Source organism: Cynocephalus volans, chromosome 15 (assembly GCF_027409185.1).
Source record: "Cynocephalus volans isolate mCynVol1 chromosome 15, mCynVol1.pri, whole genome shotgun sequence".
In the NCBI taxonomy this organism is placed as follows: domain Eukaryota; kingdom Metazoa; phylum Chordata; class Mammalia; order Dermoptera; family Cynocephalidae; genus Cynocephalus; species Cynocephalus volans.
Window position 1 is genome coordinate 83,211,797 of NC_084474.1, and position 26,970 is coordinate 83,238,766.

Genomic DNA, 26,970 nt, shown 5'->3' on the forward strand with positions numbered 1-26,970 from the left:
GAGGAAACAGGGGCTGTAGAGAATAACAGATCAATTGGATGGTGACACAGTCTGAGGACAACACCTTTACAGTTTTCATTCCTATTCTCTTTCAACCTTTATCCATGTAAATGCACATTGCTTTAATTAGTATCTTCAGATATATGCAACTATTTCCCAACCCTTTTTCATATTTCTACACAGTCAAATTTATCATTTTAATTGCTGCAGAATATTTCATAATGGTAAAATAGCTCAGTTTCCTTCGGTTGCTTAAAGGTTCACACCCTACATGCCACGTTTACCCTAGACTCATTCAGCTCTGGGCATTTTGCAAGGGATGAGTCGAGCCAGGAAAGAGAGCCTTAGGCAAAGGGTGTGGAAAAGCGTGGCCTCAGGGGCCAGTGAAGCTGCGGCTCTCCTGAGAGAGGCCTGAGCAAGTGTATACTGCACACAGAAACTGCAGAGCTGTGGAAAAGAGCTGGCCATCCCTGGGATCCTGACATCTAATTCTCCGTGGAAGCTGGTTCTCATGTCCCCACCCCTTTACCCATTCGCTCACTCATCTGTTCATCTGCTCACCCATCCCTCAAAGCATTCTTGTTGTGAAGCAGAGAGTGACACTATAGAGCTGAAACCCCCTCAAAGCTCTGGATGTAGCCTGGTCAGGGTTTGAAACCTGCTCTACTACTTACGCAAGTTAGTCAACCTCTTGGAGCCTCAGTTTCCCCACAAGTTTGTTGTAAGAATTAACTCTCATAAAATTTGTGAAATCCTGGGGACTGAACCAGGCACAGGTTAAACTCAATAATTGTTGTCAGTCTTGGTTCCCTCTTCATGCTTTCTTGGCTCCTGCCAGTGTACCTTGAGTTTCTGACCAAACCCACCAGGCAAGGCTGTATGTACTGGAGTTCAGAGCCTGGATATGCCAGGGTGAAACAGGGCCACTCGCCTGATCTCTCGAAACTTCCATGTCCTGCCTGTGAAGTGGGGATAACAATCTCTATTTCAGGGGACTGTCGTGAAGCTCTCATAAACACTGTATAGGAAAATACTTTTAAACCCTAAAGCACTACATCATTTTTGACTGTTACTATTGTTAAAGACATCTTTGTTTCTCCTCTTTTAAAAAAAAAAAAAAAAAAAAAAAGAGGGCCGAGCCCGTGGCGCACTTGGTAGAGTGCTGCGCTGGGAGCGCGGCGACGCTCCCGCCGCGGGTTCGGATCCTATATAGGACTGACCGGTGCACTCACTGGCTGAGTGCCGGTCACGAAAAAACGAAAAAAAAAAAAATAAAAAAAATAAAAAAATAAAAATAAAAAAAAAAAGAACTATGACCTCAGCCTAAATTCCCTGGATTGGAATTACTGGGTCAAAGGATCCAAACATTTTTATGGTTCTTGATTTGTGTTGCCCAATTGCCCTTAGAGAAGACTCTATCAATACTTTCTACCATCCTTAACCCAAATACATCATTCAGTATGTTTAAGCACCTGGAGTATGGTTTCTATTGCCTATGTATCCACTCTTACTACTTGATAGAACATTTAGGGAGTTCTGTCAACTTCTTCTCTCTTTCTTTTCACAGGATGTATGAATACTGAACCCCTTAGGAAAGAGGCACCTTCCAAACATTTCCACCACAGCCAGGGTTTCGAGGCCAATGGCTAAGACTCCAGTGTTGCCTTATGGATGAGGATCCAATGCATAGTTAGTGAACACAGAAGCGGACAGGGGAAAGAGGCCTGGGAATCCCCTGGATAGGGCTAGAAGCTCATCCAGCATTGAAAGATGACATCCGGGCTGCTATTCACAATGAACCAAAGTAGAAGCCAACAAATCAAACCCAGCAAAACATTCCTATTATTTAGCAAAACATCAACCAATCTGTCTGGAGCCAGAAAGTGGTCCTTATGGCCATACTTCCCCCAGAGTTATAAAGTCTACCTATGAGCTACATCACATTTCCAAATGTAGCACGTTCCTCACAAGTAGGGCAGCTCCAAGTCTCATTCCCCCAGGCTTTCAAGTGATCTGCAGGAAGGAAGAAGGGCCCCTCCACCTTGAACTGGCTGTTCCTTCCCTATACGTCCAATATACTTCCCGGTCTCTTTACGCTGCTGTTTCTTGGCTTTCAGGTTCAAAGGTCACCTCCTCAAATAGGACCTCCCATCACCCTTCCTAAAGACAAACCCCCACATCCCATCTCTCATTCCCTAGCATGCCACTGTTTTTTTCCTTCATAGCACTTATCACAAACAGTGCTTTAATTTTTTAGCTGAAAAATGTTTTAACTAAAAAAACCTCTTGGGCCGGCCCATGGCTCACTCGGGAGAGTGTGGTGCTGGTAACACCAAGGCCCCGGGTTCGGATCCCATATAGGGATGGCCGGTTAGCTCACTGGCTGAGCGTGGTGCTGACAACAGCAAGCCAAGGGTTAAGATCCCCTTACCGGTCATCTTTTAAAAAAAAAAAAGAAAAAGAAAAACCTCTCACTGGGCCGGTCCCCTTACCGGTCATCTTTTAAAAAAAAAAAAGAAAAAGAAAAACCTCTCACTGGGCCGGCCCATGGCTCACTTGGGAGAGTATGGTGCTGATAATACCAAGGCCACAGGTTCAGATCCCATATAGGGATGGCCGGTTTGCTCACTGGGTGAGCATGGTGCTGACGACACCAAGTCAAGGGTTAAGATCCCCTTACCGGTCATCTTTTAAAAAATAAAAAAAAAAACCTAAAAATTAAGAAATAAAAAACAAAAAAACTCTTACTAAAATGGCAGCTCTGTGAAGGCAGAGACGGGGCTGCTGTGTGCACTGCGATCTCTGCCATGGTGCCCAGTCCCTGGAGACCCTCCTGTAATATGCTGAACAACTAGGTAAAAAGGGAGGACCTGGGTAGTAAATGAGGTCCACCAGCCCCCTATACCTTTTTTCACCCTGATTACATGAGTAAAACATGTCAATTGCAGCAAAAATTTGAAAATACATATGAGCAAAAGGAAGAAAATATAAACACTTGTGATCCACCCACCTACACCATGTGGATACCATTCCAAATGTTTTTTTCTGTATCTATACCTATGTTTATATAAAGATAACATGTATTTTTATAAAAATGGTTCATATATTGAATTATAATCTGCTGTGTTTCATCTTCACCGTGTATCTTAATCACGCTTCCTTAATAAAGGTACTTCAGCTACATCATTGTTAAAAGCTATATAATATATAATACTCCACCATATAGCTATACCATGTAGTATTTTACAAATCAAGTGTTGAGCTAAAGGGGAGGTTTCCTCAATGTCAATAAAGGTAAAATGCTTTATTACAGCTCTTCCCTCTTGACAAGCTTCCTGTTTTTCCCGTGTTTTTATTTAGAGCTGTATTTCTACAAAATCATACTCCCCGCCACCCATTCACCACCTTCAGTTATTAGAGCCTCCATCAACTAGAGAAGCAAAATTGTTTGCAGCCAGAAAAGGTGAAGTATGACGGAGCAAGGATGATGCCTTGAGGTTCACCTTGGGAACCTGCTGCTGATCCAGGCGACAGAAATGAACATGCTTTCTCACCAAGAGTTTAACGGGAAAAAGAGGAAAAGACTTTTCTTCACGCCTTCACTTCTCCCTCTCAAGCCCTACCCCGAGGCGAGGTTTTTCCCAAGAGAGATAGGCTGGTCCAGGGGTTTACTGATGCTGAAGCAGTTTGCAGCCCAAGGCCCACTGCTCCTTGGACAGACTCGCTGGCTGCAGAAAAATCCAAGAGGGTGTGCTCAGAATGGCCGCCCTTTCCCACAAGCAGCTCTTTCAGCCCATCATGTGGTCCAGCAGCACAAAGGACTACCACGCGGCATTTTCCGCTTTGACAATCACATCCCCTCCACCAGGAAGAGCACAGAAGGGGGGGGTCACCTGAAGGAGGGGACAAGATGCCATAAAATCAGAAATGGCAGGCACCAGAGGAATGAAAGGGAGAAGAATGGCTGGGTGCACTATCCATTTAGGAGCTTTGCCCCACGATTACCCCAAAACCCAAACAGAAGTCGGTGCATCTCCACGGTTCCACCCACTCACACAGCACACCACCAGAGTTCGGTGAAAGCTTTACCTGTAGGGAAAGAATCCCTAATTGTGTCCAGGGTCATTAATTTACCAATGGCATTTTTAAAATATTTTGTGTGTTTTATAGAAATACTATGGTGAGAGGAGGGAGAAAAGGATTTGGTTTGAAATATACTGACCGAAGGATCTATTACCACCAGCAACTCTAATGAATTGCTTAGTGTCTGCCAGTATTATAAAAAATGATTTCCACCCACTTATAATTCAATCCTTCCAACAACATTATGAAAGAGATTTTATTACAAATTTTTATGACTTTTGACACAAAGTTCAAGGATTTGCTGGAGGTCACAAAGCTACCAGGAGGTGAAGCCAGGATTCTACTCCAGGTCTCAGCAGCTGCTAAACCACTCTACCTTCCTTTCTTCCAACCACCCCCAACCTTTTCTTCCTATCTTTCTGTAAAAATTAACTAAATCCCCCAGTGTCCAAACTCCATCTAAAATACTACACTACTCATTTATAAAATAGGTACAACAACCACCTAATTCACTGTGTTGTGAGGACCGACAAAAACAATAGGTGGAACATATGGAATTGCCAATTTCAAACTGCCTTTGGCCATAAAAAATGGCAATTACATACAGTTAAACCTAATATGCAAAAGTTTGGTAAAGTTCAAATGTTTGGTAAACTCTTAAATAAATAAATGTTACTAATTGTAATGAAGTGAATTATGTCCCCCCAAAACTCCTTGAAACCTGAATTGTGGTCTCCAAGTTTTATGAATTAAAAACTTAGCCCCGGGGCTGGCCCGTGGCTCACTCGGGAGAGTGTGGTGCTGATAACACCAAGACCACAGGTTCAGATCCTATATAGGGATGGCCAGTTAGCTCACTTGGGAGAGCCTGGTCATCTTTAAAAAAAAAAAAAAGAAAAGAAAAGATGATCAGTAAGGGGGTCTTAACCCTTGACTTGGTGTTGTCAGCACCATGCTCATCCAATGAGCTAACCGGCCATCCCTATGTGGGATCCGAACCCACGGCCTTGGTGTTATCAGCACCACACTCTCCCGAGTGAGCCATGGGCCGGCCCTGATCATCTTTAAAAAAAAAAAAAAAAAAAAAACAGCTCCCACTGTGACTGTTAAAGAGGGTGGGAAATCCTATTATAGAGCCTCGAAGAGGTGATTGGATTATAGAACCGTGCGGTAGTGAATGGATTAAAAATGGTGGTCAGGGGCATGGTTCTGAGAGGAGAGTCTGTCTCTCTCTCCCTCTGTTCTCTCTGCTCTCTCTGCTTCCACCATCTTGCAATGTTAGACCCCTGGGTCACTGTTGCCACCACCAGCTGGACTTTGGACTTCCCAGCCTTATAAACTGTAAGCAATAAATTTCGTTTTTTAATAAATCATCCAGTTTCAGATACTTTGCTATAAGCAATGAAAACGGACTAATACACTAATGATCTTGGTTTTTGAAATTTGCTATTTTAATATTCAAACTCAGAAGCGTGTATATCAGAGAGGCTGAGAGTCAGACTCCGGTCTCAGACCTGTGTAAAAAGAGGAAAGTCACACCACTCGCTGTCAGAAGTGAATTATTTCACGTAGGCACTTAGCACAATGCCCAGCAAATGTAAGTGCTCCATAAATATTAGCTTCTTCTATTCTTTATTACTGTTGTTGTCGTTAACAAGCTTGCTACTTTCATTACAATGGTATGTGCTTAAAGCTGCTCATTGCATCATTATTTATAATAAAAACCAGAAACATATTAAACTTCCCACAACAGGGAAACAGCATAGTAGGGTTCTAAAAGAGCTGTCATTAGAATTAATGAAATCACTTTAATTAAAAATTAAAAGTCTCTGCTTTGCTATTCAGGGACTATATGATCTTGAGCAAGTCATTCCTTTTCTCTGGACCTGTTTCCTCACCTCAAAAAATAAAGGTTTGCTTTCAGTGACTCACAAGTCCTCTCCAGATTTAAAGTTAGATAAGTCCTAAGGTTCTAAATAAACTATAATCCATCCACATGAAGGATAATATATGACTACTAAGAACCTGGGAAGGTGATAGAAACATGAGAAAATATTTTATAAATTAATATTCCCAATCTTTAATCCTACTCCACTTTTTCCATAGCATAGTTTGTACTATGTTTATTCTCTCACTGCATGAACTAGACCTAAGCCCCACAACAGCAGGGATTTATGTCTGATTTGTTCACTGATGTGTCCTCAGCCCCTAGAATGCCTGGCACATGGTAGAAGCTCAGTTAACATTTGAAAAATTGTGAATATTCAGCTAAAAGAGCAAAGCACAAAACCGTCTATATGGTGGAGTGCTATTCCTATAAAATAGGAACCCCCATGGGGAAATGGTAAAAGAGATCAGAGAAGTTAAAACTCAATGACAACAGGATGGGATTCGGGTTGAAATAATATCCTTTTTTATTTTCCTTTAATGTTTTGAACAATTCCGTTTGTTCAGAAAGATGGTATTTGAAAAAAGGAGAGTGTAGACAGGAGAAAAGTGAAAGAGAAAAGGAACATAAGTGGCCAAAGACGGTGGATAGAACCCGATGGAGAACACAGGAGAGGCAGGAGGGGCCGAAGTAAATAGAAGGCCCGTGGTTGGTAGTTACCCTATTACGGAAACAGAATCACATGGGCAGAAAGAAAACTACTTAATATGATGCAGATTAAGAACAGCCAATTTACCTTGAACCTTAATTACAAGCTAATATCCGTTAAGCTATTCCCAGGTGGATAGAGTTTATCATTAACTGCCTCAATCAAGGGAAGCTTTGGTGAATTTGAGCACAAAGGGGCACCTGGGCTGTTACATGTTCCTTTTCTCAACAGTCCTGAGACTTCTATTGATCTGCTGCTGTGGATGCAACAAGGACAAGTCCCCACATACTAAGGGTAACTCGTGTGCCACAGGTACTTTCATTAGCCAACTGAAGGACCATTCCATCCTGGGTCACACACTGCCTCACTCCAATACAAAATAACACACAACTCCCAAATAAATGGTACAGACGCTACGTCTTGAAAATTAAAAGGCAAGAATAGTTCCTTCTGGCTTTGGGAGGTCAAGGGAGAGGTGGCAGGGAAAATATCCAGAAGAGGCCTTGTCCTGTCCTTTATCAAATTACAGGGACCTTAGTGCTTGTGTGTGGGCTGAATCCTGACCCCTTCACCTGGTCCCACCTGGTACACGGGATCACATGCTACTCTTCATACCTGCAGCTCCCAACAGCTTGCCTGGCCTCTTCATCATGTCCACACATTTGCCACTTTGAGCAAAGCAGGTCAGGTCCCCAGCTGCCAGCACTCAGGCCCCTGTGCTTCTTGTTTATAGCATATATCAGCATTGTAATTGTATGGTTATTTGCATAGTTCCTTGAGCACTGTGACTTCCACGTGGGCAGAGGCCACGCTGTTTTGTCACCACTGCATCCCCAGTGAGAGCGCTGAGCTTGGCACAAGGCATGCACTCAATGAATAGTTGCAGATGGTCAAGGAGATGACAGCCTGAGTTAGCCCAGTCCTAGGGTCTTAACTCTACTCTGAATCCCCAGTGTGGCTACAGACCTGGAACCAGGGAATCAGATAAGCAATACAAGAAGGTGATATTTAAATCCCCCCAAAAGTAGCCTAAATGATCAGATCACTAGCGGTATGACCTTGTATTTGCAATTTAGGGCTTTAAACAAAACAATGGGGATAGGACTAACATGAGTTAAGAGTATGAAAGAGCTTAGGTTCTCACAGTCACTTATTGAACAGACTACAGAAGGGAAAATATTGTGTAAGATTTAAAAAAAAAAAAAAAAAAAAGAACCAATATGGTCCAAGTTAAGATGTTTAACTGGTTTAGCTAGCTTCCTCTCTAAAATCCAGGTGCTGATTTCATGTTAGAACACAGTTTTCATGAGAATGCATCCTTCTCCCCAGTTCCAATGCACAAGAGAAGGCAAAGAGGAGAATGTTACCTTGCCAAGCTCTGGTCTTGTTTCAACCCACAGACTTGGAGAATATGTCTGTAATATCCGTTTCAGTATTTACTGTAGGCCACTCGTATTTTGCATCTGAGTATCTGAATGAATCACCTAATTTTAGAAGTAGAAAGAACCTTGGAATTCACCTTCAATCCAATATTTTATGCTTATAAAAATGCAGGGCCCAAGTGGTTATGGAACTTGTCCAGGATCCCAGAGCAGGTTAACAGGGGCACAATCCCCTAGTCCTAGACTCTGGGCCCAGAGTGAAGGTCAGAGAAGTTCATGTTGACACTGTCAGAGAACTGCTGAGTTCATTGCCAAAGGCTAGTCTGAATCATTGAGGCATTAGCAGATATCTCTACTAATAAGCAGTGTGCAACATTTGGTATGGTGTGATCTTTCAGGGTAAAAGAGGATTGATTAAATTATTATCCTTATTGAAGCCTTCATTACACAGAAATTTCTTCCACAATTAAAGATGTTACTGTTAGGAGACGTGTGCACTGTATGATGAAGAAAACAGTGGAAATGCAGGTTTTATGGGATTTCCCAACCACCACTAATAGTGGGGAATGGTATCTTTCTTGGTAGTAATACTACACTACTTACAGAGCTCCTACAAATACTATTTCCTGCTGCTGTGTCTTTGCCCGTGTGGTGCCCTCTGCTAGGAACACCCTCCCCAACACTCTCATGCTTCCTGGCCTAACTCCTACCTCTGCATCAAGGTTCAAGTCAGAAATCTCTAAGGACATTAGATTAGCATTTCAACGTAACTTAGTTCCTCTTTTTACCTTACAGTAACACACAGCCCCTACTTATACCTGACAATCTTTCTAGGATATGTCAAAAAGACTAGCAATGGTATGATGTTTGCATAGCACTGTATATTCCATTGAGAAAAGTACTACAAAAACACAAAGTCATGTTTTATTAATTTATTTAACCTGATTCCTTAAGATATATACAGAGTGGTTTTGATGGATGAATCAACCAACCCAAGATTAATAGCCTGGTTTACTATACTCTTTTCTCCTTCCAAGCCACAAGCCTAAATAAACTTACCCTCAATTTACAACTTCACAAAATGTGTTTTTGAACTTCGATTCCTAAATCCACTGTGGTTATTAAAAGAATGGCTGCATCTGTCGGGACGGGATAGGTTATGCTGTGGTAACAAAGAACCCCTAAATCTCAGCCTTAAGAATGACCACAATGGTCCCTCTGGGGTCAACAAGATAAGCCTAGCAACTCCATCCTTCTGGTCTTTACCTGACAATCTGGGCTAGCCAACTCTGTGGCTGACATCAGTTTGAAAGATATGACCCCCTCCTTTCTTTCTCCAACCACCTACAGAGCTGTCTTGCAGAGTGTAGTGAGGATCGAAGGTAATAATGTTGGTAAAACACCAAGGACACTACCTGGCATACAGGTAACAGCCAGTAAATGATAATGATGGCTATTACTACTGTCACTACCATTATCCCCAGTCCTCGTCAAATAATAATAATGGTGTTATTATTATAATTTTCACAGAACAGTGGTTCCTGAACTTGTCTGCACTTTAAAATCACCTGGTGAGCATAAAAAAACCTACAAATGTTACTGTCCCACCCCCCGAGTTTGTAAATTAATTCACCTAGTGTATAGTCCTGAACTTGGGGACTTTAAAAGGTTGCCAGGTTTTTCTAATGCACAGACAAGTTTGGAAACTAGTGTCACAGAGGCAGCAAGATTCATATAAACACATACACATATTTGCTTGCGCACATACATACATGCACACGCACGCAATGGCCTGCCCCCAGGTTCCATGAATCTTGCTGCCTCTATGACAGTAGTAGTGACATCAGTTAGGGTGAGCTAGATTATGTCATGGTAACAAAGAACCCCTAAATCTCATCCCTAATGACAACCACAGTGGTCACGTTCTAGGGTCACGATGAGCCCAGCAACCCTGTTTTTCTGGTCTTTACCTGACATTTAAGCCTATGCACTTTACCCTCAGGCCTTTCTTATGTCCTATTTACTTTTACTTCATACCTTTTTTAAGGTCCAGTTGAACAAGTTTTCCTGGCCCAGGGTAAGTCAGAACCCCAAAATTATACCTACATGGACAAACTGAGAGGGAATCTGGTTAGAGAAGGGCCACTAAAGGCTATTAGTAATTAACACCATGCTTTGCTCAACTCTCTATCCCCAAGACCCAAAACATAGTACACAACCTGATAGAAATGTGGAGAGGTAAGTTAATTATCATCAAAAATAACCTGGAAAAAAATGAAAAGTAGACACAAGAACTCAAAAAGCACAGCATCTCAGTTGAAAACCCTGTTTGCTAACATGTCACCAACCATCATTTGGATGTCACCATTTTGGGTTATTTTTTTCCTAGGATGAAACTGTGTCTACTGGAGTGGAAGTCAGTGAGGTCAGGACAAATGAGAGCCCTTTCACTCGGCAGCAAGGTGCAGGACCGCACGCTAGGCACAGGGAACACTACGAACTCATTCTCCCACCAGCACACAAACGATTTTCAGCAAATCATCTTCTGCTCTGTCGGATGTTATATCTCTGCAGAGTCACCTGAAAACCAGAAAACCCAGTTTGTTTGCCCCCATTTTGGCAGTTTGATTTAGGAATCATACTGACTTTACATAAACTCTTTACCAAAAAAACGCATTCTGTATTTTGATCACAAGTTAACTTTGCCCAAGGGAAAGAAGCATTGTATATGATTACATAATAGTTACTCCATTACTTTAAAACCTAATGTCAACCTCAGGCAGAAAAAATCAAAAGGAGAGAGAAACCATTTTTGTAAAATTATCTCATGCAACCATCTCCTCTGAGGCATTGTTAGTTGACAATGGTTCTGTTTTTCTCAGAAGCTCATTCTATTATCTGTTGTTTACCTGAAGCTGGGAGAGTTTTCCTCCCATCTATAGTTGGTTAAAGAAAAAAAGCAGGCAGGATTCCTCTAACAAAAGCTTGAAATGAAAAGCATTAACTACTCCCAAGTCCCTGCTTGTTGTAGAAGAGTCATTAGATGAATCTTTTCAGGGTCCCTGTTAATGATCTATTTTCTCTACAACCATCACAAAAAAAGGAGAGGAAGTAGTATAGAATCCACCGTCACAGACACACCTTGCCTGCTTCCTCACTGGGTGACTGCTGGCAAGCAACTTTGCCTCTCTGAACTTGTTCAGCTGTAAAATGAAAATGATTACCTACTTGACATTATGAGAACTAACTGTGAAAATATATGTAAAGTGCTTAGCAGTCAAGAAATGTAAATGACCTTCCTCAAGAAACTCACTAAAAGGTAAGTTTCTTCTTTGAGAAGAGACGCCAATCCTAGCACACTGCCCACTAAGAGACTGTCATGGCCTCTTGATCAACATCTACTGCACTCCTTCCCCGTCAAGAGTCATCCTTCAGTCTTGCAGACCTCATCTCTGATTTTGGGGATTGGTCGTGAATGGTCCAAGCAAATTGGTGTTATCCCATTTCCCCTTCCACCATGATTGGTTGAGAGATGGATGCATGTCCAATAAGAGGGAAGCTCAGAAATTTTGTTCAATGGCTCTGGGGAGAGATAGTCGCTCTTTCCCCTCTCACTGCTATGAAGGAAGTCAACCTGAGAACAAAGCCAAGTGACCGAAGTGCAGAGCTGAGAGAATCGCAAAGAAATGAAGCCAGAGCCCTGATCCAAGTGTGCCTGAAACCTGACCTACCTCTCCACTGTTTCAGTTACGTGAAACACCTAACTGCTTCTATCAATTACCCTATGTGAACTGGGATTTTTATTGCTTGCAACTCAAAGCATCCTGATACATCCTGACACAAGGCTGAATAAATCACTGAACGAATGATAGTGCAGAAGTGTCATCACGCTTCCGAGGATTTAACTCAGATTTTAGGTACCCTGGGAGCAGGCGCCCTCACAAGTCTTGGTCACCCTGGATCCCAGAGCCTAACAGAGTTTCTGTACACAGGCCTTCAGTAAATACATCTTAAAATAAATAAATGGAATACTTGCCAAATCACCTGAAGTTTCAGAAGCATTTAAAGCCCCACTCCCCAGACATGTCCAGATCAAAGGAGCATCAATAGGAAGCTCAAAAGATTTGGAGCCATCAAACAAGCCTGAGCTCAAATCATGACTCCATCCAAGCCTCAGCTTCCTTCCCTGCAAAATGAGGATAATAATACCTATCTTTCTGGACAAGGGGAGCTATGTCAAAGTACCAGAGGACGCTATGTTCAAGAAATATTTATTTCTCTCCTGTTTATCTACCCCTGCCTCATACCATGGGTTCTGCTCTGGGGTTCAGAAAAGAGGACAGTCATAGGTATACAGTGGTGGGACATACTCCAAATCACCCAGCAGAGCCAGCGGGAGTGTGAGAACAGGCAAGGCACACCCTGAGTCTCCCATCCTTCAACATACACCTGTGCCCTTCAGGAGCAGCATCCCAGGCAGAGGGCACATATAAAACTGGGCCATTCAGCTTTTTGGCTTTTCTGGCTGCCTCCTGACAGAGATGTGGGACTAGTGCAATATGCAATATCACATATCTGCACATCCTTGGAGGCTGTCATTTAACCGTTTAGAAGTAATGTGGAACTCAGCTAGACTGTAAGCTCCAGGAGGGCTGGGGTTTGCCTCAGTCACTGGTCAATCCTCAACATCCAGAAAGTGCCCAGTGAAATATTTCTTGAATACATGGATGAAGACCAGTGAGTGGATAAACAAATAGTGACCTCAGGCAAGTTCCTAAACACTCTGAGCCACAGTTTCTTTTTTTTTTTTTTTAAAAAAAGATGACTCGTAAGGGGATCTTAACCCATGGCTGGGTGTTGTCAGCACCACGCTCAACCAGTGAGCTAACCAGCCATCCCTATATAGGATCTGAGCCCGTGGCCTTGGTGTTATCAGCACCACACTCTCCCGAGTGAGCCACGGGCCGGCCCCTCACAGTTTCTTTCTCTAACAAACACAATTATCAAAATTAAATAAGATTTTTTTTTAATGCAGCTATAAATAGAGAGAAAAGACTGAAAGGCTACATATCAAAATATTAACAGCAGTTAGCCCTACATGGCAAGATTATTAGGAAGACTTTCATTTTTCTTTTTGCAGTTTCTGATTTTCTAAAATCAACATAACTTAGGTGTCTAATAAAAATAAAATGGAAATAAAAGTGGGGTGATGTCAAAGTGTGTAGCTCAAAACTAATGGCATAAAGTAGGGACCCAGCAAATGTTCCTTATTATGAATGCCCTTCAGACATTTGGAAACAGCGATCATATGTCTCTCCTGTCTCCTATTTCCTGTTAAATATTTCAGCTACTTTAATGTCATCCTTATATGACTTCATTTCAGGGCCCTCTTTTATCTCTCCTCTCTGCAAAGGCCCCATCTGTTAAAACCCCACTCCGGGTATCGCCTAACCAGATCACAGCATCAGCAGCCTGCTCTCGTTTGCTCATTCATCTGTTAATTCATTCACTGAGTAAACACTGATTAAAAACCTGCGCTATTAGACATTCTTCGCTTTTGCCTATCCACCATTCACAAATGGTTCCCGGATGTCCTTGGGGAAGGACTGCGTTCCCTCCTTCTCAGTCCTCATGCCCCAGGTGGCACAGACCCCACCCCAGCTTCTTCAGAAGGCAGGCATTTGACCCAGGATAGCCAATCACAGCATTGCATTCACCTGGATTGGTTTAGGAATGTACATCTTACCCAAAAAAGACCAACCGGAGACAGAGAGACACAATTCCAAGACTTTTGTTGTACTACTGGAAGAGTGGTTTTGACCTCCTGCTAGAACTGCTCCCAGCCATTCTGCACCACAATCCAAAAAGAAAAGGCAGGCAGCACTGAGAGATGATGAAAAACTGTAAGCCTTGGCAACACTGTTTAAGCCTTGGATCCTCCATGCCTTAAATTCCATCCCTGGACTTTTTAATTTCTGCAGAGGTCAGTTTGAGTTGGGGTTCTGTTTCGAGATGGAAAGAACCCTGACTGATGAAATCTGAAGTGCGGTGACATATGCTGTATACTGGCTACACACAGATGCAGCAAGACGATCCAGGCCTTCTTTCCAGGCACTCACAGTCTGATGTGGAGATAGCTACAAACAACCACAATTATTTAAAGCCAATAAGATAATTGCTTTAATTAAATACTGCACAGTGCGATATGAGCACAGGAAGGGGGAGGCAGGGAATGCCTCACAACAATGGCATTTAAACCTCCTCTCTATCTCTATTTGGGCAGTGAAGATAGAATTACTGTTTGCAGGCATCAGATAACACTGTTGATTCATATTCGTCTTACATAAACTAAAACCACTCCATCCCACATTGCACAGAGGGGTAACGATACTTCCAGTGCTTACCAGCTCTCTAAATGAGCCCACAAAATACCATCTCAAGAGACCAGCAAAGTGCCAAGGTCAAACAACCCTCACTTGCAAAAATTTCATCTGAATGCTCCAGATGATGCTACACTCTTTAATACCCAGCTCAGTTTTTGTGATTTTGATTCTATAAGCTTTTCACTCCAGTGTTCTTGCCTATTTGGATTACTGCTGCTCAAATCACAACAACATCCCAACAACAGCCCCTTCAAGATGAATAACCTACTTCGTGAATTTATTTCCAAATGATAAGAAGAGCAGAGAGAAGAGAAAAAGCCTCTCGTTGTATAAAACATTTCACGATGGGTTAGAAACATGGCTGACTGAAGAAAACAACAATAACAACAATAAAAGCACCTCTGGGAACATTATTTTGCTAACATAGGCCCTAAAGGCTGCTTTTTTAAAGTGAACAGAAGCTAGTGTCTCTTTGACCTTTGATGATACACACTCAACGGGAGAGCTGTAAAAATAAAACAAGTCAGAAAAGGAGGACAGCACAGCACAAATTCTCCTCGCCTTGTTTCCAAACACATCAGCAGTTCATTTGGTCCAGAAACACAGCTCCAACTTTCCAGAGCAAAGAATCTTAGAGTTGGAAAAATTAATAGTGACAGAATACTTCCATGTGGTCTCAAGGGAGAGGCCAGGGATTAGTGGCAAGAGGGAAAAAGGCTTGTGATGCCTTCCAGATAACTCAGATTTCTAAGAGGCTGGGTTACCTCTGTTTCTAGAACATCTTTAAGACTGCTGTTGAATTCCACTTCCTCTACTTGCATGTCCCAGGACTCTGCACAATTACCTTACCTCCCCTTTTCTAGAAAATGAGATAATTGTTTATTACACATTTACTAGGCATCTCTGCGGTCCAGGTAGAGCCAGGCAATGGTGAGACCTACAGCGTTATGAACGTGTGAGGACTAAGCCAGGTAACACAGGTAAGTGCCTGACATTTGGTGTGTGCTCAACAAATATGGATTTCCCATTGGGGATTAGCAACCCCACCAAAGAGATCTGTTAACCTCTAAAAATAGGAGGGGCTTTCATGTTGAAGATTCCCAAAGCAAAGTGTTTTTTTTTTTCTTTTTCTGACTAATTTGTTTTTAATTAAAAAGTACTATATGCTTAGGTTTAAAAACCTCAAAATAAATAAATTAATAAATAAACATACAGTAGGTATCTCCCATCCACACCAGACTCACAATACTCTAGGCTTTTCCCAGCAGGTATACAGTATTTCCCCCATCACCATTTCCTTTTTTTTTTTTATTGGTGTCCTTCCAGCAATAGTCTAGGCACAAGCAAGCATGTGTACGTGTGTGGGTGAGTATGTATAACCAATTGCACTCCCCTCTTTTTTTTTTTTTTACACATATGGCAGCATGTCACATACACTTTTCTGTGTATTGCTTTTTTTAAACTTAAGTATGTATCCTGGAAATCATTCCTTCTTAGCATATATGACCTACTGTTTAAACAGTGGCACAGCTTTCTACTGTAAGGATATACATTCAACTAATTCCTCACTGACACACATTTAAGTTGCTTCCAGGGTCCTGCTATTACATACAATGCAGCAATGAATATACCTTACACGCACCTTCACAAAGATGTAACCACAGGAAAGGCAGGATTTATTAGAGAAATTAATAATTCTATGTGGAATTATTAGATCAGAGGACATGTGCACTTAAAATGTTGGTAGACAATGCCAAATTGTCCTTCAAAGAGGTATTAACTTTCACTCTCATCAATAGTGTAATGAGTATACCAGTTTCTCTGCCCACATTCACAAAAGGCTATTGCTCTTTCTTTTGTGTGTTTTGTTTTTAAACACAAGGGAAGAAAGGAAGGCAAGCACCACTCTTGTCCCAATGTATCTTCCTGCCCCTATGATATCACACATGACATTACAACTTCCTGAAAATTCCACCCTGGATGCACAACCCAGAGATCAGAGTTTAAAACACAATGAATGGCAGAGCCAGTGGTGTGCTGGAGCCGGCACATACTGGCTCAAGAGACCCGACTGTGCTCATCTCTCCCCAACTCCATGTTCAGTGACAACATGTTGGTAGCTTGACATTGGTCATGGGAGAAGTATTTAAGCCAAATTGGGTTTCTGTTCCCAGGGTGGTGTGGCAGGATCATAAGTCATTCCCCTCCCTTTCTAGGCCTACTGCCATATTTGGGGGACCTGACTGGTTTGGCTGGAGTCCCATGAGGATGTGGGGCCCTCTAATAAGGATAGCAAGTGGTGGCAGGGTGGGGGTAGTAGTAGTTACACCACAGGAGTCAGCAAATGCTACAAATCAGGGCCTCTTTTCTTCCCCCAGAGAGACTGCCACATTTACCAGCACATCAATGAATACCACAGTGGAAACTGAGGCTCTGCCACTCTTCTATGACTATTTCGCCCTTGATGCTGTCCTGGTCACAAATTCTTGGAAATTAACGACTGGAGAAGATCTGAAAGAATATCTAATCCTGGGCTGGCCCGTGGCTCACTCGGGAGAGTGTGGTGCCGATAACACCAAGGCCACGGGTTCAGATCCTATATAGGGATGGCCGGTTCGCTCACTGGCTGAGCGTGGTGCTGACAACACCAAGCCAAGGGTTAAGATCCCCTTACCGGTCATCTTTAAAAAAAAAAAAAAAAAGAAAAGAATATCTAATCCTTATGTTTTCTACTATCACCAGTCCCTTAGTCTTTCTATGCCTCTTTACCATTCTCTCCTATCTCCATCTCTTTATCATTTAGTGCCTATTCTTGGTGATTTCCCATAGTGTAGTAATTGTGAACACACATGCTAGGCTACACTAGACAGCCTGGGGTCAAACCCCAGCTCCATCACTTACCCTGGGCAAGTATGACCTTGGGCAAGTGGCTTTAACTGCTTTGCCTTAGTTTCCTCACCTATAAAACACAAATGATAATAATAATGCCTCCTCATAATTTTGTACCAAGGATTAAATGAATTAATGCAAGTAAAGTACATGGAACAGTGTCTGGCATATAGTATGAATTTAACAAATGTTAACTGTTATTATTATCTTCCAGTTCACTAATTCTCTCTCTATGCCTAATATATCATTTAACCCTTTTGCTGGATTTTAATTTTATGGCTATTTTTCATTTCAATTTGGCTGCTTTTCAAATCAACCTATTCTTTTTTCATCTCTCTCGACATTTTTGATGTCATCTTTAATTCTGAATCATTTTAAATATACAACCTTGCAGTCCCTCTTAGATGGTTCTTCCAACTTGGAGTGGTTTATTTTCTGAACAGTTTAGGTTTTCATTGTGAACTCATTTTCAAAGAAGGAAGTTCTTTCTGTGGGAGTCCTGTTAGGTATGGGTTGTTGAAATATCCCCATGGAATGATTTTGTGTTTGTGGTAGGGGTTTCCATGGTACGAGACCAGGTTTATGCTAATTTCTCAAGTTGAAGGGTCTCATATCTCATAGGTAATGAAAATACAGATTTCACAACTACATGTGGTACAGTCCCAGGTTTTTAATTTCTTGCTGGTGACTTTACCACTCAAGTCAAGCTTCCTCTCTATTTCTCCAGGCAGTGGGGTTTTCTAGCCCCTTTTCATAAAGAAGTCAAACCTTCAAGGCTCCAGATCACTCGATTCTATCCTTAGCCCAGACCTCATTTCTAGACTCACTGTGGCATTAAAACCTTAGCCCCAGACTCCAGGGCATATACCGGAGTGCAAAAGCTCCATGCGTGGTCATGGCTTCAGCTCTCATTCAACCACCTGCCTTAAATTTCTCTTTTCATTTATGACACTTGTGGATTTCCTTTTCTTATTAGCTCTCCGAGAGAAAATTCTTGTATTTCAGTCAGCTCTGTGTTCATACCAGGAAGGACTCATGCAAATCAGCTTAGTCTACCATGTTGCCAGAAGTGTTACAGGTCACCAAATCTAACACAACCACTTACCCACGCTTGAGTTCTGCACTACACATTAAAACTGCACCTTACTCAAGGGTTAGCTTCTAAAGTCAGCGTGTAATATGAAAATAGAAAGGAGTCAAAATTCCTCTTAGAAATCCCACACTAAGATCTCACGTTGGAGACTGACAATCTCTCATGAAGTCCAACACAGCCAGTTTTTCCTTCAATACTAAATTTGGTTTCTTAGGATGAGCACCATATGAAATAGCTGGCTTGGAATAGGGGCCATGTTGTATGATAATTAAAGTCTATAAATATAAGAAACACACTCGATGGCATAAGATGCTCACACTCTAAAAAGCCATTGGAACAAAGACCCTAGCCTGCCATTCACGCTCACTCCAAGAGACACCCATTGGGTAGAATGACAGGATCACTCATGCTATTTCAGGTGTTGTTTTTATCTCTACTTTGTTTCATTTTTGTTGAGCAAGTATATTTAGATCTGGGTTAGTCTGAAGCTTGAAATCTGTGATGTAAAAGTCAGAATAGTGTTTATCCCTGGGGCGATACTAACTGCAAAGGGGCATGAGGGAACTTACTGGAAAGATGGAAATATATACCCTGGTGCTCAGATGGGTGTAACTTATTAAAAATTCATCGAGCTGTATGATTACGATTTGTGCATTTCACAGTATGTAAGTTAGAGCTCGATTAAAATAAAAGCATGCCTATAGAGAGACTGCTGCATAGCATTCTGCCAAGGGTCTCCAGTCTCTGGGTAAGCCTCTCCAGAGGCTGGCCAGTCAAATGCAGGGGGGTGAGGAGACCAGGAAACCTCGGAAGAAGACAGGCAGAAAAGGGAAATGCCTGGATGGGGGTAGAGGGCACCTAAGCCCAAAGAGTTCAGGGTTTTTCATGAGACGCCTACAAGAGGAATGAAATCACAGTGCTGGAGAGCACTGGCTTTCAAGCCAGACTGCTTGGATGTGAATCCTGACTCTTTACTGACAGAGAGTCCTTGGGCAAGTTACTTTTCTTCTTTGAGCCTCAACTTTGTAGGGCAGTTGTGAAGCTTAAACAAGTTTGTTCAGGTAAAGCTCTTAGCACAGAGTGTGCACACAGTAAACATTCAATAAATATTAGCTATTATTATTACTACTGATGATAGGAGGCTGAAAGTGTCTTCTTCCCTTCAAAATTATAGTTGTTATTTAAATGAATAATTTGATCTGATAACCTTGTAAGTTACCAATAAATATCCATGGAGTGAATGAAAGAATGCATATGTATTCTGATTTCAACAGAGGCAGAAGATTCTTATTTCTATTGAACTGAAATCCATCTCCTGGCCATTACCATCCACGTTAATTTTTCCTCATAGTGAAGTGGTTAAGAATGCATGCTCTGGAGCCAGATGGCCGTGGTCAAATCCCAGCTCTGTTACTTACCAACTTGGTAACCTTGAATGAATTACTCAAACTCCAAGCCTCAGTTTCTTCTCCTGTAAAAGAGTTATAGCAAGGATTAAGCAAGTTACAACAGTCATCAGCACACAAAAAGCCCTCAGTAAACCCTACCCACTATTATTTTTTTCCCATACCAGAGACACAGTCTGGGAATAACAACTCCAAATAGCATTTGTACAGACCACTATACTTCACAGAGTTGTTTCACAAACACTTTTCTCATTTAATGCTCCAAACAGTCTTGTGCATTACAAATAAAGAAGTGGAAATTCAGAGAAGTTAAGTAACTTGCTGAAGACTGCACAGGAAGTAACGGGCAAAGACCCAAACTAACTCAGCTGCAACAGCAAATCTCAGTCCCAGCTCAACTTGAGTTTGAACTGGCCTTAAGTCTCTCTGCCCCTAAATCACTTCCTGATTTAGGTTTCTACTCTACAAAAAAAGGAAAACAAATGTACATTACACTGGCCTTGTCGCCTTCAAAAATCTCTTACAGTGACAAAAACTGATGAATCAAAGAGTTTTCCTAAAACCATAAACAACATTCCATTTTAACACATTCACCAGCATTTTTAATTAAGATCAGAGCAAAGTCTGCAGTGTCTAGATACTTATTATTGGACAGAAGAGAAACAGAATGCCTTTTTTCTGGCCCTTACTAAATCTTTACCTGCTTTAGTGCTTTCTCTTTGCTTTTCATCAGGTGCTGAAACTACCGGAAGCCACTTACCCAGCCTCTTTTTATTCACAAAAGCTTTGGAGGCCCTGTCTAATCGTCCTGGGAGACTCTCTGCTGATAATTTCAACCACTTCTGCTGCTTTTGCCAGCTCTCCTTTTGTCTGCTGCTACAGGTTTTCTTTTTGTTGTGTTCTTGTTGCATGAGTGTGATTTAACATTCCCCTCTAAATAATAATCACAGAACTGCTCAATGGCCAAAGAGAGAGGGGATTTCATTTAAGAACCATAAAAGCATACTCACAAGCTATGCCCTCAAATGTGGGCACGTGCACACACACACCCCACATACACACCACACATGCACACCCATACCACATACACATACACACCATACATACACACCACACACGCCCAGACTCATGATTACAGTTCTCCTGACTCCCCTTGCTACGTCTCCCAGTTGAAGTAAGAATGTTTTTCTATCTCTCTTATTCTTTGACCAGATTTACAAAATAGAAAATGTGGACGAGTTATTTACTTGGGAAAAATCATGGGCCTTGGGCAAAGTCCTAGAAATTTGAAAAAGCATGCTAACTCACCCTCACAAAACTCTTATTTTGTTTGTTTTTTAGAATACTAAGTATAAGCTGATTATTGCATAAGTCAGAGACAAACCTAGGACACAGTGTGGTTCTGGTAGAAGGAAAGTGGCCATCTCTAAACAAGGGTGATTTTTCTTCACTTCCAAGATATGGGCGGAGAGAACCTGGACTATAGTTCTAGAAACCAGATCTTGGCTTCTCTTCAGACTCATATCATGGGCTCCAATCCCTTCCCAGTCTCTCACAGCTGTCTGACTTCGAGCAAGTCACTTAACCTCTCTGAGCTCCTGCAGCTTCTGCTATAAAGTGAGGACACTCATTCACTCAAGACATAGCTACGGAGCACCTGTTGTGTGCCGAGCAGTGTGGCCATAGAGATAATTCCATGAATTAAAGCATCCCAGCCACCCAGGAGCTCCGGGAGATTAGTGGGAGCAATTACAGGCGGACAAGCAATTACAATACAACTGAGTGAGTCCAGGTGCTCAGCAAGCAATCACAGAAAAGGGTATTTAATTAACTCAGCAGGGGACAGAAGGTACTGGATTATGTAAGAGAGGCTTCCCCAAAGGAGGTACTATCTACACAGAGAACTAAAAGATAAGCTAGAATTGGCCAGAGGCAGGAGGGGAGCCAAGCAACGTAAACAGCTCATGCAAAGGCCCGTGAGCTGGACTGTGGTTCACCTGGCCCAGCCTGGATGTGCAGGAGGGTGGGCTTGCTGGGCAACCCGCCTGGACTAGGTGACCTCCTGAGGTCCCTGCAGCCCTCAGGGCTGATTCCGTGGTCTTCTGAGAGCCCAGGTTCTCTTTTTCCCTGACAGCCCTTTCATGCTGACATCTGCTTCAGGGCACAAGGGGAGTCACAACCATGCCTCATGCCTTCCCCCTTCATTTTTCTTTCACTCTGGAGGTGTCTGGACAGTGACTCAAGGAGGGAGCTGTCCTCTACTTGTCACTTGGTTCTTAAAAAAAACACCAAGGGCTCCTGTACACAATCAGCCTTCCGAACAACTCCCTCTTCTCCCATCCAGCTCCTGACCCAGCTGAAGAAATGTCAGGATTATACCTGTGTCCTTGTCTGTCTCCTCCAGGAGACTTTAAGCTACCTGAAAACTGATGCTGTGTTTTGGTCATCCTAGGGTCTCCAGCACCTCATGCTATGCCTAATGCATAGTAGGTCCTTAAAATTGCATGCAGAACCAAACTGATTTCCTCTCTGTGCAAATGAACCCAGACCCCACACACAGCAGATCTGTCCAAGACCAGGGCGGGAATCTCCAAGTCAGGCCAACTCAATACTCCTCCCGCAGTGCTCCCCAGGAGACTCCAGGGGCTCTGTGAAGCCCAACCTGAAAACTGACGACTACTTTAGTTCAGTCCCCTTATTGTACCAACAAAGAACCTCAGTCCCAAAAGAATGATATGACTTACTCAAGGTTTCTTAACAAATGTGATATGTTTTTTAAAAGGGGCTCTATATTGCTTAAATGTAAGGTTATCATGTCACACCTACCAGAAACGTTGCTTATTTTAGGGGAAAACCCTAAAGTTGGCAAGTGAAATGTAAACTTTCCTTTACCTGGCTATCAATTGCATCACACCTTCATGACTCCTGGGATTTTCTAGGGAGCACTAAAAGTTCCCACTGAAGCAAATCTACTTACAAAAATGACCTGGAATTTTAGGGACTGCATATACTTTCAATTATAGATTATTTTTAAAGCTAATTCTCTATTTATGTAATGTAAGGCTATAATAATTTTTAAAGGGACTGGCCACTGAACTCACTTGCTTACCGTGTAGTGTTTATAACACCAAAGTCAAGAGTTCAGATCCCCTTACCGGCCAGCCACCAAAAATAATAACAATAATAATTTTTAAAGAAAAGTTGAGCTTTGCAAACCATTTAGTTCCTATTTTTTTAATGTTTTATTATTAAACAACTTTACTATAACATCACAATTTTTTTTTTTTTTTTTTTTTAAAGATGACCGGTAAGGGGATCTTAACCCTTGACTTGGTGTGGTCAGCACCACGCTCACCCAGTGAGCGAACCAGCCATCCGTATATGGGATCCGAACCCGGGGCCTTGGTGTTATCAGCACCGCACTCTCCCGAGTGAGCCACGGGCCGGCCCAAACATCACAATTTTTAAAAAAGACATTTCTACCTATAATCCCTCCACCAAAAAAAAGAATTCCTAACAATTCTCTGTGTCCTCTTAAACCCTTTTATTCACAGATCTGTACTCAATATATTTCATTAAAAGGAATAATATTTAATATAGAAGTTCCTTAAATAGGGTCTTTTTTCCTTAAGAAAAAAAAAAAAGCCTTTTATTATGCAAATCACCAGCATGATGTTTCTGATAACCACCTCAGAGCAAAACCCAGCCTACAAATTAGGTACACCTGGAAATTTTGGGTTTAAGACGTTTAGGGCAGCATTTACTAGCCTACTTCATCCAATAATTATTCTGACATGTCCCACATCTCACTTGATAGGAAACAGAGCAAGGAAAATAGGTGTTTTTCATTTATTCCACCTGGCACAGCAAACTCTACTACTGAAGTTCCAAACAGTTGCTTATTGCCAAAAATATTGTCAATATTTTTCCTGCAAGTGAAATAACATCTCTCGCTTGATCAGAGTTTTGAAATACCACGACCATGTCCCAGCCCTGCACAATTAAACAACTCTCTGAGGATGAAATCCCAATGCCATACTTTGCCAAAGCTCCTCAGGTGATTTTCATGTGCAGTCAGGACTGAGAGGAAGAGGACTAGGGTAACTCATTAGTCTAAGGAAGCCCATGGGAAATCTTATCTGGAAGTGAAGAACTCTTTGTAATTAAATAAAATAGCAGATATAAAAGTACCTAACAGTGCCTGTTACCCAGAAGACAATGTTAATTAAAAAAAAATGATTCAAATAATTACTCCTCCCCCTCAGTGAATTCATCTTGTAATTTTATTGGCTTGTCTACCGCTTGTGTTTTCTTTACCATGATTCATTCTTTCCCTGTTAATAAAATTATAAACATATACCCATAATCCTGTTCAATTAAAAAAGCTCTGTAATATTTCCAACACTTAATCACTTTATTTAATAAAGCTTTCCCCAAGAACAGTGGCTAATATATAGTAAATATGCAATAAATGTTAGCTAATTATAATAATAATGGATACTCAGAATTATTTTAATTCAGAATTCATCATTTTTCTAAACTGGTCTGAAGCTTTATTTCACACAATTAGGAGGAATTACCAATAATGTAAAAAATTATTAGGGCAATGTTTAACAAACTTATGAAAACAGACTTTAAGGCAAATCAATTCTTTTTTTTACCAAATATTAAATGCAATCATTATACAGGTAATTAATCTTCCCATTCAAGGGGGCTCTGGAAAGCTACTTGTTAAGGCTCAGCTGTTCCCGTAGTTACCTGGAAACACACTGCAATTAGTTACAAATGGTCTCCCATTGCAACTTCTGCCTACAACTGCCTCCCTGAGCTTGAATTAGAAAGGTGATTTTTATATGTGTTCGCATTAGCCCTCAGTTCTGAGAAGCCAAAAATCTGTTCGGAAAAAAAAAAAAAGAAAGAAAGAAATACAATTTCTGAATCAGAACGAGGACCTTTTATGAAGAACATTTCCAAATGTCTTGTCCTTCTGGGATGAATGACTCCAGCCCTCACCTTTCCTTGCGGTGTGCCAAGCACAGGAGGCAGCCACGGGAAGATCTGCTGTGCTTGTTTCCACAGCTTACACCTGAGCTCTTCTGTGCTTCGCTTCTTTCTGCCTTCCATCTCCCCAAATTGGCCATTTTGTGTTGTCAATCAATTGGACTCAAAAACACACATCCAAAAATCATCATGAGGTGCACTTCTCTGTATGTATATTACATGCCAATAACAAAGTAAAAGTGATCATACTTGGGCCTTCAGCTACTCAATGGCTTGGTTCCCTGAATGAGAACATAATGATTGACAAACACATGCCAGGCAGAGAGAGATGAGGACACAGCTCCGCTTCCGAGAGTCTCACAATTGAGGTAGTGTGTGGATTGGCTACTGCAACACAGGTGACAACGGCTCTGACAGAGGTAACTACAGGGTGACATGGACACCGAAAGGATAAGATCACAGAGGCAGCCCTAAATATTAGGCCTGAAAGAGTCAGAAATTAGAAGGTAAGTAGTTGTGGATAACGATGACAAGATAACAACTGCAGTTCTCATCAGCCCCACGCTCTTCACTGCCCCCGTCACCTAACCTTGACGCTCAATCGTATAGCACATTGTATTATCACCTAATGTTTGTCTTGATTCTTGCAATGAGATCATAAGCACCTTGAGGGTGGGCACCTTCTATTAGTAGTCGTAGAAGTATTAATTTTAGTTTCTATACATTAATTTTATTGTCTATAGTATGTTATATAGCTAAGCCCTCAGATTACCTGAATATGAAATCTTCTCTAACTCACGTTTTCATTTAATATTCTGGTCGGCCAAGCACCACATTATTAGTGTAAGATGGTTGTGAAACAGGCTTCACACATGCGATTCTAATTTGTCTTGGTTGATGTGGATCTGTTGTTGGGAAAACAGCAATGTCTGAAACCCCCACTGTACCAGATCTACAGTCTCTAGGATCCCTGGAGACTGCAGCCTTGCATGGCTGTGGGCGCCATCTCCGCCGGCATGTGCCAGGGCCAAAAGGAACCAAAGATGCAGCCTGGAAAATGAATGCATTTGGAGGAACCCTCCCCCATGCTTGAGTTTTCTAAAGTGTCCCCTGATCCACTGAGACTGTGTTCTTTTTATACTAACCGGGTTCTCTACAGCTCTGCTAATGTGTATAATTATTATTTGTCAAGTATGCAGTCCAGAAAAGAAGCTAACACTTGGGGGGGATGTCCTTCGACACAATCCCAGATGTTTAATTTCCTAATCATAACCATAACTAGTACTAATTGGCTCTGAAACTCTTTTTCCTACACGACAGCAGGAACCCGCTGCCTTTAGTAGCATTGCATTTACTTGCAAAGCAGGAATATACCTGATCCAAGAATGTACTTAAAATATTAAGGGTTATTTATAAAGGTTTTGCGTGTGTGCACGTGCACACACATAAATTTTTAAAAACATGTCAACTTTCTACAATCCTAATACTAGGAACATACAAGGTACTTCCGACTTCCAATGCATGTTCACCACCAAGATGTGAATCCCATACACATTTTGGAATCCTTTTGAGATAGCATAACCAATTCTAAGGTCCACCACAAGTTTGTACAAATTTTCTGGCTTTGATGTTCTTCCCCCCAGTATCTCCTGGAACTATGAACCATTTTCAGTATAAACTTCTGATGCATGATAAAAATAAAAATACAGATTCTACATTCTGCCTAACCATTCTCCTGGCATAGGCTGGGTACAGCTTACTACACCAGTCTTACGTTTTTCCACAATATCATGATTTAAAAATGTTTTTAATGCAGCTGTAACTTTTTGAGGGAACTTGTTTCTTCATCTATTAATCCTTACAAATTTACTATGCAATAATGTTCAGAAAGTGGCTGGCTCATAGTAGAACCTCAAGAAATAGGATTTCTCTAGAAGCAGCTAAAACTACATTTACGTAAAAATACTAGAAATATCTGATTCTGAACTAAAAAAATGTGAACGCGTGAGCATCATTTTCACTGCATCTTCAAAATCCCTGTCCGTTTTAAATTCTCATTCTAACTGTCACAGCTATCCTGCTGGGCATGCCACACCTTGATTTCTGTCCCCATATCTGCAGCTGGCTGTCACTGAG

At 41.7% G+C, this 26,970-nt stretch overlaps 1 protein-coding gene across 1 annotated transcript in view; it reads right to left on the bottom strand.

Annotated features, from left to right (window-relative positions):
• CYRIB (CYFIP related Rac1 interactor B) overlaps positions 1–26,970 on the bottom strand; it is a 146,852-nt gene that overhangs the window by 90,547 nt on the left and 29,335 nt on the right. The window contains exon 2 of the mRNA XM_063079551.1: positions 19,846–19,898. The gene's annotated coding sequence lies outside the window, so the exon portion shown is untranslated. The remainder of the gene's footprint in view (positions 1–19,845; positions 19,899–26,970) is intronic.